Here is a 16,320-nt window from a genome sequence, read left to right on the forward strand (position 1 = left end):
TGCAGAACATTTACTGCCTTTCTTTAAATGAAAGTCTGAACAAATTTTGTACTGTTTAGAGATTATTACTGGTAATAATAGCTGGGATAGGGACTGAAATATCATTTCATTTTATACAAGCCTTTTAACAGGTTGACTTTCTGAACAATACAATCGATAGATAAAGGATCATATTATTGTTTTGCATATAAGGTTGCTTTTAAAGCATAAAGAGCTTAGAAACATTTCCACCTAAATGTTAAACCTAAACCTAAATCACACACATAAAGGCTTGTGTGATACCAGTCTGCTGCATAAGATGTGAATATCCCAGTAAGAACTGTACATCAATTGAAAAGTACTTCATGTCAGATTAAATGATAAAGATCAACAGGAACGTGTTAAATTACAGAATGTCCCAAAAGGTGGAGGAGGAAGTGTCATGGTTTGGGGAGTTTTCAGCAGAAGGAATGCAAATGTTTTTCAGCACCTCCCTTTAGTAACATGCGCTTCATTCCCTGCGAGCGTCTCCCAATCAGCTTGTGATTTTCATGCAAGACAATGTGGTCTATCACACTGCAAACCAGGTAAAGCAGTTACTTAAAAGAACACTGACCTAACAAAATGTCCAGCCCAGAGTCCTGATCTAAACCTGATGAAATTCTCTGGAAAACAAAGCTATTGCTCAGAAACACAGAGCATTTACTGAACTGTGGAAGAGAGTGGAAGAAGAGTGGACCAAGATCACATGAGAGCAGTGTGAGAAACTAGTGTTGTCCTGCGGCTGTAGCTGACCTACAGATAGCATACCTGTGACAATAGAAGAACAAATAACGCACCAAAATCCGTCTCACAACTTGATCTTGAAGCTGTTGGGAGATTGTGATAGACCTTAACAAGAATCATGACTGGCACACACACACACACACACACACACGCACCAAACTGAAAGCCAGAGTTGAGTGAGACTGTGTGTGTGTTTACAAAGGAATGCCAATCATGTAGAGTAGAGGCAGAACAGATCGTAGAACTTGATAGTAGAGATCATAAATCTCTTGACAGTTGCTTAAAGAGTTCATTGTGCCTCTGTACAGAGACTTTTGGAACAACTGGTAGTTTCACACTTACATAAGAGTAAGTAAACTGTATGAACAGAGTACTGTGTGGTAAATAGCTAGCTACACACACAGAAGCTGTAGTTCATCCTTTATTTCTTTCCGGGTTGTGTCTCTTTTTGTGTGTATCTGTTGTGATTCAAATGAGATGAGACGTTACTGAGACTTTCTGTCCGCTGCTGCAATTCAAGAAACTGTTCTTTTGAAGCCCTATATGTTTGTTTTAGCCACGAGTGTCCTGCAGGATTCCTGTAGTCATATGCTGCCCTCTTATTGGTCAATTTTAGATGAGCGTCATGGCAGCAGATACACTCAGAGATTGTACGCAAAAGTTTCAGACACCACCACAACTTTGTTGTCGAGTGACTTTGGTCTCAACTGCAGTGTGTTTGTCATGTTACGCTTTCTAACCGAGCAGCAACAGTAAAATGGCACAGTGTGAAGCCCACACCTTCTGCTGCTAAAGATGATTAGGGCTTTCTCTTTCAATTAGGAGAGCTTTAATAACCACATCCCTTCTGAACATCTTGCACATCTCACACACACACACACACACACACACACACACACACACACCTGATTTAAAACACTTAAGACTCTTGGTCAGAGAGCTAATGTTTAATTAGTCAGGTTTAATATGATTACAATTTAAACTGCAATAGTTTCAATTATTGTAGTGTTACAATGTTGAATGTTTTAAATCATGTGCTTATTGCTGTGGTATCGTAAACATCATACTGAAACACTACACTAGCGCAACACCTTGTGTGAAAAAATAGCCATGAAACTGATTTGAAACTGTATTCAGTCACCTGACTCGTTCAGTAATAAATAAAAAGGACTGCTTGTGTTTCAACCCTTTGAAGGAAAACGTTAACAAAGCGTACATCAAGTCCTGCACGGTGGTGTATGTCTTTTTATTTAACCCAAGCATGTCCAACTACACAAAACTGCACAACTGCCAAATTCTAAACAGAGAGACTTTAACGGCCAACATGAACTATATCAGCTTTAGCAGATCAATTAATATGGCAAAGAAATGTTGTGACGTTTAATCACAAGATCTGAGAAAGCAACTCCTGCAACTGGCTACAATAAAATCAAATCAAAATAATAATCATTATGAATTTTATTATTTTTATTATTATTATTACTATTACTATTACTACAAGTGAGCTGAGTAACTCGTGGTTCCATTTCTACTAATTGTGTGTGTTTAATAAAAAGACAGCAGCTGTACCAGTTCAAGCCACCCAATACTTTTTCTCTACAACAGACTAACACCATGCTGTCACTAGTGTGTGTTAGCAGGCTTTCAGCTGTACTCTCTCCTGCTCGGCACATTTTTCAGCCTCCTTGGGAAAAGTGCAAGTGGTGCTGCTGTTACTAGCGATGTGAATTATTTAGCAATCAGGAGGATCCAACGCACAATAATAGCACCTTCTGGTGTAGGAGCGGCGGTAACGCTTTCCCTCATCTGTCTGGACAAGCTGAACTCGATGGTGGTACCGTCAGAGGTGTGTGATGAGGCACTGAATATATTTCCTCCTGACTGGCGTCGGCACACAAGCTGAGATCTTCAGCAGAACACATTAGTATTCATGATCTGATGAAATGAGCTCGCATTCTCCACCATGGAGACATTTGCTTATTCACCCATGTTTATCAACTCCTGGCGGATGGAAGCTACGACATGAGTTGTTTCCATAATCAAACACACACTCACACTTCATCTACAGCTCCCATCTTCTCCTGTCCCATGAGAGCTGCTCCAGCTTGAGTCTGTTTGGTAAACATTCCCCATCAGAACCATTTGGAGGTTCTGGCTCTCCTTCCTGTAGGGAAGAGCGGGAGATTATGTAAGCGTCGCCGGAACGTGACTGCTTACGAGTTCTCATAACACGTCCGGTGTTTGTTCTCTGCCCGGATGAAGCACACCGCGCCAGGAAATGGGAGCATGTGCCAGAGCTTAAGGGCAGAGTCCAGCTCTACTTCCAAATCCTGCAGCACGGAGGACAGGGGGCAGCAACATGACCCAGCTTCACCAGCATTAACGCCAATCACCAATGTTTATGTGAAGAGGACAGAATGGTCTGGAGGGCGAGATTTCAACAGTCATCCTGCCATCCCAGTGTACACCATACAAATCGTTGCAAAGCTCAGATTACCCGCCAGAAACGATACAGACGAGATATGTTCTCGCAAATATGGATGCAAATTGCTGTTTGAAAGAAAGCGGTGTCGTGGCAGCCATCACAGTCAGTCAGTATTACAGGAGTTCATCTTAGATTTGTAATAGTCACGTTTAAGATTAGTTACTATATAGATGTGCAAAAAAATTGTTTTTTAAATTTTTTATTTCTACTTCTATTTCATGTTAAACAGTAGTCTAAGCTATTTGTGCAGTTTTAGCTGTTCTGCAACACTTGTTCAAGTTCATGTCATACGACTTTTCTCCAGACAATAATGGAATTGTGCAAGGAGTTTTGATAAACTGGCCCAATCCAGAACAGATGTAATGAATGTAAAACTGAGCCAAGGCTTTCACAACTGAAATGCTAAGTGTAACAATGTTCATTTCAATTCAGAGCAGATTATGTGTAACACAGCTCAAAGGCTGCAGTCCACTTTGGGCTTCACCATGCAAGCCAAAAAGACTATTTTGTGTAGCTACTCTACTACACTGTTGTTTTTATTGTTGTTGTTTTTGCTCCTTTTGTTGTAGCTATTTCAGTTGTTGATGTTGTGTGTGTGCGCTGATGGATTAAAAAACATTAAAGAAAGTAACATCAACAATAAAAAAAAGAGAGAGCAACAACAACAAAGCAAGCAACAATAAAAAAACAAAAGCAACAAAAACAATCACTGCAACAACTTGTATCATATTAACAGTAAGATCTAAACAGAACAATTACAGGTACGTGTTTCTCTATGGGCCTGTTCAGACTTGGCATTAACGCTATTACACCATACGACCTTGTGGCATCTTTGTAAATGAAACCTCTGAATGGACTGGAGGCCCTGCAAAGCTGTCCTAAGGACCCACTGGTCCAGTGTAGGTCGACATATCCAAGGCCAAACATCTGTGATGCAGTTTAGTTTCGAAATGAGCACAAACACTTGCTAAGCTAGAAGCCAATAAATCCATGAACTCTCACTTATTTGTTAACAGTCACTATCTCTAACAGATACCTCATCTCCCGTGTCATTCTTCAGGAGTCATTAACCATAACAGTCTCAAGGTTACAGCTTCACCAGGTTCACACACACACACACACACACACACACACACACACACACACTTCACTGGCAGGTTTTATAGATGTTTAACAGTTTAATAGAAACTGTTAAACATTGCACATCCTGTAAAAACAAAAGGAACAAAAATAAAAAATAAAAAGTCTAGTCCTGTCAAATGTTTACAGCTGCAAAAAAATAAAAATAAAAAAATAAAAATTTATTCATCCATGTATAGTGTATAGTATGTCATTTGGTATTTTTGGTACTTATTAGGTCACTGGAACTCTAGCACTGAATAAGTGTGTGTAACTTAGCAACTTCAGCCACAAGATACTGATGTCAAATGTTCACACGTATATTTGAGGTCCTTTTCCTTTAAAGCCCTGAACAAAATTTCACACTTGAAGCTTTTTCTGCAGTCAACTGTAAGAGGCATGCCACAACAAGCATGTGCAAAACACACAGGGTTTGACTTGAGACCAATGGTATGTAAAACCAGACGTCTGTGAGGATGTTCTGAAAACCCTCCTGTGCAGCAGTGCTTCAACAAGGAAGACGCTTTCTCAATGGCAGAAAGCTGCTCTTCTGACCGAGCTGTAGCTGGCAGGATGTCAGCAGCGCACAGCAGAGCCGAGCCTCAGCTTTTGGCATGATACTTGGCAGGGGACGGAAGGACTGCCCGTCGCTGGAGTCCTGCTGGACGGGATTGCGCTCAGTATCTACGGAAGAGCAGGATCAATTATGCAAACACAGCGTACTCGATTGGGACGAGATCCAAATGCTCGGCATGAGGGAAAACACAAGCATTAGTGGATTGAGTTAACAGCAGCATTACAATATTGGATTAGACCCTAAAGAATTTATGTGCACCTAATAAAAAAGGAGAAATGGGATTTAGGTTGCAAAGCGCTGCGTCCAATGCCAAAAGTGTGAAAGCCACACCAGCAGGCCGTGCTGTGCCTCTTCCATGGTCCATGGGTGGCTGAGATTGTGAGATTGAAATTGTATGTGAAATCTTGCCTTGTTAAAAGGTTTACCGGCACTGAACACTGCTATCATGACCTCCAGTCAAATGAGCCCTCAGCTTGGTAAAAGGGGAAGTAGTTGTCGAGCCGTTCGTTTGTCTTTAGGCATCGCGGCGCTCACAGGCTCAGCGTGCTAAGAACCTCAGTGCAGACGGACGCGTTATAAAAAGCTTAGAAATAACACGGCCGCTTGTGCAGAGAGGATTGACTTAATGTGTGCTTTTATTAAACTAACTTCCACTTCATTTATTCTAACGGCAAAACAGAGCGTTCTAGAACATAAAAATGGTGAGGTTTTAAAAGCTTTATTGGCTCAGTGGTTTTATCAGGATGCTATGGCACAAGTTACCATCACTGACAAAGCAAATATATCCTTATATATATTCATTGTGTTTGACTTCTTCCAAATCACATGAACTATGCACACACACACACACACACACACACACACACACACACTCTTACTTTACTCAGAAGTAAGTGAGTACACTGAGGCAATTAAGTTGTCCTGTAAGAGAAGTAAAAAGGCTGTTGTCTTCATCTGCAGTTAAGTTAAGAGACATGTGTAGGTTACAGACTGAGAAATTAAGAGACACTAAAAGTGCACATAAAGCCCAAATCACATACTTATGCACTGTGCCATTTTGTGGTCTAAACAGTGTGTGTAGGGTGTTCACACTGAAAACTCCAACAAGTGTCAGTGCACCTCTTTAGAAGTTCGCTGTTTTGGACACTTCATGGACTAAACACACAACTTTGCTTATGTAGTGGAAGAGAGGCAAAGCTAGCAGGTGCTGACGCTGGATGAGGGGGAAATAATGACATGTGCAAGTAAATTTTTTTAAATAAACTTGTGTTGAAAAAGGAAATTGAATTGTGCTAAAGCCAGCAGCATCACAGTTCTGGTTAGGTAAAAACCCTTAGGGTTGAGGTTGCTGAAATTCATCCACGGTATAGTGCATAGTGTAAGCGTGGCATTGGGGGTGCACCTTTTGAGCTGTATATTTTGTTCTTGCTTAGCCGTCTAAGGCTACACTTCTGCTGTGTCGGCTTTCTCTTCTGTAACTGAGAGTGTAACTAAGGACCATGGGCTAAACACGTGACAGTAAAGAGCACTTATTACTCATCTTGTGGTGGACCAGCCATCGATCTGAGAGTGACTGATGGCATGTGCACAGAGAGATGTGATAAGGAAGAAATAGTGAAGTATGTATTCTTTTTTTTTTTAAATGACTCTGAACATGGCTTGTGCTCGATGCTGTCAATCTCCTGACAGCAACAAATACCGGATCATGGCTACAGTCTTACATATCCACAAGTGCTGAATTACTAAGCAAAGTTTTCATTAGCCTAGCATTGACAAATGGATAATTAATCAGGCTCGGCACACTGCTTTCATTTCCTCTTAAGATCCCATCATTGCGTTCTTTGTGCAGGAGATTAATGCAAAATACAGAGAGCCGGGATCTGATGAGCGCAGTCCATTTCCGACGAGAGCTGCAGCCAGGGCGGATGTCAGGAAACGACGTTATACAATACTAGATCAATAACGGTAATAAAACAATATTAGAGTGACATCATACAGAACTAATGAGCCACTTCCAAAGTCTTGTTCCATGACTTAGAACAAGTCAGATGGCCACAGAGACAAAAAAATTAAATATCTACGGCAGTTAGGTAAAAAGTAAAAATCTGTAATTAATGCACTAATAACACATCAGCTGTTCTTCTGCTTAACTGCTATTAACTAACTAGACTGAATTGATTAGAAGGAGCAGGTGCAGCAATTTTCATTTTATGGACTCTCTCATTTCCAACCTCAGTTTTTGATTTGCATGCCAAATAAGCAGACATGCATGACGAGCTCGAGGCTCACAAAGCCTCCTCTACAGTTTTGCATTACAGCCACAGACATGCAAAGAAAAACAAAAGAAAAATAAAAACATACATCATCACCACACATGCCAGTCAAGTCAAGTCAAGTCAAGAAGCTTTTATTGTCATTTCAACCATATATAGCTGTTGCAGTACATAGTGAAATGAGACAACGTTTCTCCAGGATCAAGGTGCTACATAGAAACAAAGACAGGGCTAAAGACTTGTAAGTAGTCTTAGCCACATAAAGTGCAACTGTGCAACCTGGTGCAAACAGTGCAGGACAAGACAAACAAGACAGACAAGACAGTGCAGGACAAAAGACAGTGCAGGACCAGACAGTGCAGGACAAGACAGTGCAGGACAAGACAGTGCAGGACAATGACAGTGCAGATACAAGTTACAAGACAATACAAAAAGTACAAAAAATGCAGTACACAAAAGACAATAAATAGTAAACAGTCACAGAAACAGCGCCGACCGACCAGTGTTAATGGTCAGTGGATCAGTACTAGAGGAGATCGGACCTGCTTTTCAGTCCAAACCAGCTACGTATTTTAAGCATTTGTGTTGACTGTTCGCTAGAAGAAAAACAAAACGCAAGATCAACACACGATCTGCTGGAGTATGTTCAAATAAAATGGTGTCACACTTCGACTTCGGAGGACGTCACTGGTTTAACTGTGTCTCAGAAACGTTTAAACACAACAGAAAACGCTCGCCTGAAATCAGGAGCTTGTTTCAATAAACAGTTTAACAACATAAAGAACCACATAGGGAAGTTATGATGTGGCGTTTTTCTCTTTCACTCACTCGCTAAAATTGATTTGAACTAACACAACATGGGAAATGCAGATAAACTGCAGACATCTGGAAGGATTTGCTCTGACTAACATTTTCTGCGGCCCATAACACACAGCAGCTAGGTGAGCTCTGTAACGTGCTGGTTGTAGTGAATGTGTGTAGGTGTGCAGTAGAGTCCCACGCTCCACTGCATCCAAAGAGGCTTTCTGCTGCTTTAAAGACCCCAGAAATCAGTATGGATAAAAGACCAGGTTTATGAGTTAACTGCAGAGGAATGCTAACACATGGTCGTAGTTACGAGTGGGAATTTTTTGCTTTTATTTTTAGAGGATTTTTAGAAAACCTGGTGGAATGAACGCATACGATGTCTGTAGATACATTTCTTGAAATTGAGTGTTCACGCATCTCAGAAGTTGATTTCAGTTATTATGTGTTTGGTATAGACATAAAGCACTAAACACCTACAGAAGAAAAACGCTTTGTTTATGATGTACATTGTTGTTTGTACATATTTGTACAAGTTAATAAGAAGTCACGCCTTCGTCTTGCTCTGACCAAATAGACTTAAACGTCATAATTACAACTGCTTACTGCACAGAAAGGATCTGATAGAGTCTAGTCTTCATTGATATGTGATTCTGCATAAAACGGTCCATGTGTAATGTCACACTCATAATCCATTTACGATGGTTTGCAGTCAGATTCAAGCAGTCAGTCGATCTGTTGTCTTTACATAGTTAAGTGTCTCCTGTCGCTTGGTGTAGAGATGTGGACTGATTAGTTACTCTGCTCGAGTTGTAGCCCAGCAAAATGAGATCATGACAAAATCTTTGCCTTCTGATCACAAAAAAATCCTGCGTACCGCATTTCACCTTTTCTCCAAACATGTCAGCTCAGCACTTGAAGCATATGGGTAAAGCGAGCAGGAAAACAAGCTGAGCTACGGTGTCCAGGTCGATGAGGAGCTCGTGGACATCTCCGAGCGATGATGTTCTGCCATCATGCTGCTAAGACTAATCATGAACTATGCACTACTGACTGAACTCCACCTTCACCACTGCAACACAAGGCACTGTTGCAAACGGAAAGCCCAAAATATCACACTGCATGGTTTGCATGTTCGTTTGCTTACTCAGGATATGAAGTCGCAGCGCGAGGCACAGACTGCCGGGTTCACAAGGCTCTCGCTGCACTAAAAGGCACCTTGTAATTAAGAGCGGGAAGAGAAAAAGAATGATCAATGCATGGATAAAAATAGCCACAGAAGTTCTTTATTTAAGCTCTGACTTGTAGTGTGGAGCAGCCTGGGACCAAAAAAGCAAGCGAGCTCAAACGGCAGGTTTAATAGGGTTAGTATGGCGAGTGCCGGTTTGCTGAACTCTATTAGAGAGGTACTTAGATGCAGTCAGTCAGTTCAGCTGCGTATCAATTACATTTGTAAAAGTCAGTATGAGCAGTTCAGCCCTGAATGAGTTCCACATGACATTCTATCAATGTTTGCCTCAATTACAATTAAACTAACAAAATGTCTGCCAAAGAGAAAGGAGGATAAAGGCTACCACGCTTTCATTCATTTATACAATTTTCGGACATTTTTCCTGCAGTGCAGCAGGTTAAGGTGGTCAATACATACGTCTCTACACTCAGCCACAGATTTCAGCTCCTACCAGAGATCCAGAAACATTCCTTATCCAACAGAAGATGGAATCTTGAATCGGCTTCAGGGTGCATCCTGGAGACTCGGGGAGGAGCAGCAGCTCTACTCTAAAGGCTCTTTGGTGTTGTCTAAAGAGAGCTTACAGACCTGACACATTGACGTGTTTGTTTTAGAGCCGGGTGAGTTTTCTCCCTTGGTTTGGAATGCTGCATTTGATTTTGGATCCGTACCAAAACAATCGCAAATAAACTCTGATGCGGTTAGCTTGTGGTGAGAAAGCAAATGGCCAGCCTTTTTAAAATAACCTTTAATGGCTCTTCTCCAAAAACAGGTGAATTTAAACAATTTTGTCCTAAAAAAGAGCCGCACTCTGTTTACTCACATGTGACTCACACACACATTTTGTTGTGGTAAAGTGAACTGATCCGAGGAGAAATTGCATAAATAAGTATTCATGTTCCCCGTTTCAGGACAACACACACATCACCAGGTCTGAATCCCTCATGTGTTTCAGCAAAAAAAAAAAAAAAAAAAAAAAATCTGAAATGTCCTGAAAGGTCTCAGATCTTCTTTCTTGAGATATAATTAATAGATGCATGTCACAAATGCCGCTTCCCTGACTAGGAAATCAGATTTCTGCTTTGGCAGGAAAGAGAAACGTTTTATCAGCAGAAATTTGAGGTGCCAGGGGCGAAGAATGAGGTGTATAAAAGCACCCTTATGGTCAGAGCTGGGACTGTGTCAAGAAGCGGCTTTATCTGCAGCACTAAACTTGCCAAGGGGATGCTGGCTGTGCGGCGAGCTCCCTGGGGAAGATCTGGAAGAGCCTCGATATTTCGCCTCGATCTATTATTTATCCCCTCTGTAAGCCGTGAAGATGTGACATTTAGCACCATAAAGATCACCGGCAGTAACCACTTGTCAGTGGTTGTTCAGCTTGTCACTATGTCCAACTCTGCCATATTGCGTGAAACATTGTTCCTTTGCGCCTGTTGAAGGTGTCGTCACGGTAGTGCAGATAAAAAGTGTGTTTAAATAGCAGCAGCGTGTCGTGTATTGAGAAGCAGCAAGAGCGCAGCGACAGCAGGCGTGACATGCTGTGGCCTGCTCTTCATTTATAGTGTCCGTTTCTCAGAAACAAAGTGAGAAACGGTGTTACGCAGCCTTTCCTGTGCAGCAATGTGCTCTCGTGTAACTTGGAACAGAATGAGACAAGAAGCAATATCGTCTACTATTTGTCACCAAAAAAAAAGAACATTTCATTTACATCAGAGCTGCTGGAGCTTTTGGGCTGAAATGTGTTTATTGTGCGTGTTGGTCACTGGGAGGCTTTCACCTCACAGCTCGGTCAGACTGCGCTGGAACGTCCGAGTGCTGAAAGACTTTGGAAAACCTGAAGTAGACAAAATAACAGGAAGCCTTTGTGCTGTGAGAGCAAACACAACACTTAAGTTGACCACACCTTAAGAACTTGCAAACTGTAGCCAAAACGGACAGAGGAATAGTGCGCTGGGTTTCCTCCCCTGCACACTGTGTGTATCATCTCATCCTGGCCAAAGTGGACTTGGACAAAGTTCTTGAAGAAAGTAAGAAGGTTTTGTTACGTGCCATTCACTTAGCAAACCTATAAAAAAAAATTCAGTGTGAGATTTCAATGGCTGTAATCCTCCTATCGCTGGGACACCTACCTTCAGCACACGTCATGTTTTCTGGGTTCGGGCTGCCGAGTCAGTGTGAATGAATCATGCCCTTTAAAGCGCTCTTTCACTCTGTCTCAGACAGGCTTGAGTAAATATGCAAACACTGAGCAGGAGGCATTCAATGGTGAAGAGAAAAGAGAAAACGGCTTTTTTTGCTCATTCAAAAGTAGGAAACAAACAAGTTCCACAGAGATGATGCTCTGTAATTTATAATCGCCGCATGATTACCTGAAAGCAGTCCAGAATTTGTGGCAGAAGTGACGTGAGCGTCGCAACTGCAGCACAAGCGTGTTAGGGTCATGGTACACAGCTTCTACGTACAGTGTGTGTTACAATGTGCTACTACGTACTGTGTGTGTGTGAATCAAGAAAGCAAAATTTAAGACTGAATGTTATAGTGGTGTCTCAGTGTGATGTGTGACCATGAGCTCTGTAACTCACCATTAATACTAAACCTTACAGACTTGGGGAAATTTGTGTTTTCCACAATGCAGGTTCTTTTTTCTTCTTTTTTTAATCCCTGTAGCCTATCCCATTTATTACTGATAAAGAGAACAACACTATCAAAGGAGGAAGTGTGTTTTTTCCCCCTCACATACTATGAGCAATAGTGACAAATATCTACTTTAAAATGATGAATGTCTTTGTTTGATATACAGACTTGCACAGTGAATCCAGAGCCTAACCAACTCTGTCGTATGAACAGGAAAGTTCATACAAAGTTAAAACAAGTAAACAAATAAAAAAAATAAATAAATACCTGTGCACTAATTCAATTCATTCCTTGACAGAGTTGTGGGGAACTTGGAGTCTCTTCTAGGGGAATCAGAACCCATTACAAAGCACAATCACAGACACACACAGACAGTATAAACAATTTGAGAGCCCAATCAGTCTACAACTCATGTCTACAGACTACAGGAAGAAACTGGAGTAGTCAAAGGAAACCCCTGAAGCACGGGGAGAATATGCAAACCCCACACACACACACACAATCGAACTCCTAATAATAATAAAGTTAGTAATAAAGAGTAATAAAGTAATAAAGAGTAAAAAAGTAATAAAGACATTGTTTCATTTTTAGATGCTAGAACACACAAAAAATATATATATACACATATATACACACATATACATTATATATATATATATATATATATACACACACATACATACATACATACATACATACATACATATACACATACACACACTTTTTTTTTACTCTATAATGGCACACTTTTGTTCCTGTTCTGGTGGAGCCTGAGATCAAGTTCCTGTTGCAGTGTCTCCTTTACTACAATGTGTCTAGGACTAACTTCATCTGTTTGACTGCATTATGGCTTCCGTCCCATTTACAGGGAGAGGAAGATACAATTTTGGCCCTCTCGACTTTAGCTGTACTAGCTGCCTGATATAGAGCTTTTAAAAAAAATGCTGACAGGCTTGAAAAACAAAAACTGCATCTCAGCTCTAAGACTTCTGATGTCATTATCTTTTATTATGCAAGCAACAACCCTGACTGTAATTACTGTTCAGTTAATTATCCCACGTTGCGTAGTAGAAGCCATAAAAAAAAAATATATACGGCCATTTGAAATATACAGCTGTCCATACGGCATCATCTGCAATTACACAAGCTTTTTTTTTTTTTATTTTTTATTTTTTTTTATTTTTAAATGGATGCAGTAATATTGGCTTTCAGTATCAAAAAAAATACCTCTCTCTCTCCCCCTCTCTCCCTCTCTCCCCCTCTCCTTTCATCATCCTCTTCACATGTCTATGTGAGTGCTCTCAGAGTGCTGCTGGGAGCCGGAGCACGGCAAAGGGAACCTCGGGACGAGGCTTTATATAAACACGGCACAAATGCATCTTGGGCAACGTGAGTTCTGGAAAGGAAAAGCATTGTGGGGAGAATTTTAAAAGAAAGCCGGTTAAATTATTCAGCGCTACAAACTCAGGGAAATCAGCCTTTTCTTTAGATAGAGATGGACAAAATCCCAGACACACCCGAAGCACCCAGTGCTCCACCGCGTTCCTATTTCACTGTCGCAGTCTCCTGAAAAGTCTGGAATGATACGGCAGTTGCAGTGATACTTGTTGTCTCTCTGTCTGTGCTTGTTGCCTGCGTGGTATAGAGGATCAAAGTCTGCTGCGATTTCACTCCGTAAAGAAAGACAGACGGGGTAAAAGTCGGTGTAAGCGTTTCTGTCTAACTGCCAGTTATAAGGAAAGCGTGGGGGATGTGGTGTTGGTGTGTGTGTGTGGGAAATGGCGGGAAAGCAGAGCGCGGCTCTAATCGATACGCAGCTCTCTGGATGAAACAGGACTGATAAATCACAGGGAGTACTGGGACTCTGCTTATCCCTCTGCTTATCCCCGTCTATCCTGCCTCACCCGCGAGCCCTGCTGCTCTCTCAATACTGTCATCGGTTTAACTTTTGCCCCGGACAGGTGGACTGGGGCTATTATGGGAACAAGAATAATCCCAAAGTCCCACTACAGGAGAGCAATCTGATACAGAACCGTGCTTCAGATTTCTGTTTGCTTTAACATCCTGCAAAACAAGCAACCGCTGGAGTGCTCGAGAGAACACGGTTACAAAGGACAGAATTGTGGGTTCACTCGAGAGCAGAAACAGTACAGACACGCTCGCTTTACATCAGTCCAGTTTCACTGGGCCGCTTTCATCCGGAAACGAGCAGCGATTATTACAACATCACAGGGCAGGTGGCAATATCGGAGGTATTAGTGGTATTAGCAGAGTGTGGAGAGCCCTGAGGCTAACATGCACAACCCAGAGTCACTCAGACTTCTCCAAGACAGGGAATGGTGTAGTGTATGTTTGTTTATGATGTCCTACGTGGGCTGACTCAAATTACCCGAGTAACAGGTTTTTATGCTAGCAGATCCTATCACGCTTAATCCTGCAACAGCAATAAGGAAGGTGAGAGCTAGTAAAAGTGGAGGAAGACTTGAAAGAGAAGAAGCAGGACATGCCGTAACACACTGAAGAACTTGTAAAAAGCCTTCAAAAGCTGAGGGGGTAAAAAAACATGCATTAGGGTGTTGAGTATTACAATAGCGTGAGGGAAGTAAATTACAAAACGGATGAATCCCAGTAAATTGCTCCCACACACATCAAAGGTCTGCAGTCTGCTTGTTTTTTTTTTTTGGTTCTGGTCACTGTTAACAGTCACCTCCGTCTTCAGATCTCCTCAAGGGTTCACTTCAAAAGCCTGCGTTTAATGCAGCAAGAAGAGCTCTGGACTTGCCAACTTCTGACTCCACTATAAACTGAGGCAAGTGTCAAGGATCTCGCTCGCTCTCTCACTCACTCTTTCTACACAGAGGGAGGAAGAGAGATTTGATTTTTAAGTGCACAAATGTGAAGCTTCTCATTTGGAAGCAAACTGTGGCTCAGTGAAGCCGAGTCTGATAGGCACGTGTCGGCGAACCTGTGAACAATTTGCCTGACATTCCCTAACGTTCACCAGCCAGAGAGAAACACACACCACTATTAACCAAAAACAAGTATAAAAGCATCGAGAGCAGTGCACCAATTTCACCTCACATGTGAAATGCTTTATCGGTCTAAACACAATGCTACAGCACTTCTGTCTGGTCTCCACCCAGTCCACGTGATAACACTGACTACAAGAGATAGCACCTCTAGTGCACATTATAGCAGTTCTACCACTTGGCATATACCTTAATAGGTTTCCCAAGACTGTGGGTTTAATGGCACATCTCATCACGGAGAGCTAATGGAAGCCGGGACATCGCTTTCCAGTTGTGATTTATTTGGTGGAACACTTGCGGTGGATGTAATAAGTGTAGAAATAAGAGAAGGAGAAACGTGTAAATACTGCTTAATCAGCAAGTGAGCAAGGCTGTGACCGAAACGTCTTGGCAATATAGCAATTCAGTAGTATGACACTTCTTGATCATTTGAAATCTTGATCGTATAAAATAGGCACGTTTATACTGTTTCCTATTTAAAGATTGGAAGACTGTTTACAATGAAATAAAATGCTCTCTGCAATACCTCAGCAGTTTGTCTGAGAATTTGAATACTTACTAGTTGACTCTTAGTCTTCTACAGGCATGTATGCTGTCATGTACAGAAGAAGCCTTAGTACAGTGAAATTCTTCCTTCACATATCCCAGTTAGCTGGTAGTTGGGGTCAGAGCGCAGGATCAAATTCAAACGAAAATATGTTATCGGTCCCTCAAATGCTTTTTGACATCCTAAACCCGACATGCTGCATCATCACTGAGCTGCACTTGGACTCCAGATTCCTGTGATGTAAATATACGAGCGAGAATTTCTCTGTACTGTACGCAAGTGCTGTTTATGGGCATGTTTAATGTTGTGCAAGTCTAAGTGCCTTTTATCAGATGCAGCAGATTTTTTAATCAAATGTGTTTATAGAGTTGTTCTGTAAACCCCACAGCTTATGATGGTACAAAAAACAATAGAGTGTCTTTCAAGAATAAACATCACCTTACGGAAAGTTTCACCGTGTCACTGTATCACCACAGGACATCAGCTGTACACGTCCCTGTACATCGTTACCACTGAAGCGAGAATGTGTTAAGGAGACTATTAATCAGTCCCTCATGGATTTTGAGGCTTTGTAATTACAAAAATAAATACAAGCAACTTCAAGCAAACTCCACAAGAATTAAGGCAGAATTTTCACAGATTTGGGCTAGGGTGTGTTGTGTGACATCACAAAACGTATTTTAATTCGAGCTCTGCAAGGAACAGGACAAACGTTAAGCTACAGCAAAATCAAGCATTTTTGGCCACAAAAAAAAAGAAATCCTGGAGGGACTGAATAATTAATGGTATTAACTGAGGCTGGCACTACAGACAGTGGTGCTACAAAACAGTGCAAGGTGTAGTAGTAAAATAAGAC

General features: G+C 41.4%; 1 protein-coding gene across 8 annotated transcripts in view; it reads right to left on the bottom strand.

The window, feature by feature from the left end:
* Positions 1-16,320, bottom strand: part of atp11c (ATPase phospholipid transporting 11C) — a 61,147-nt gene that overhangs the window by 41,587 nt on the left and 3,240 nt on the right. The window lies entirely within an intron of this gene.

This window comes from Tachysurus vachellii, chromosome 13 (assembly GCF_030014155.1).
Source record: "Tachysurus vachellii isolate PV-2020 chromosome 13, HZAU_Pvac_v1, whole genome shotgun sequence".
In the NCBI taxonomy this organism is placed as follows: Eukaryota; Metazoa; Chordata; class Actinopteri; order Siluriformes; family Bagridae; genus Tachysurus; species Tachysurus vachellii.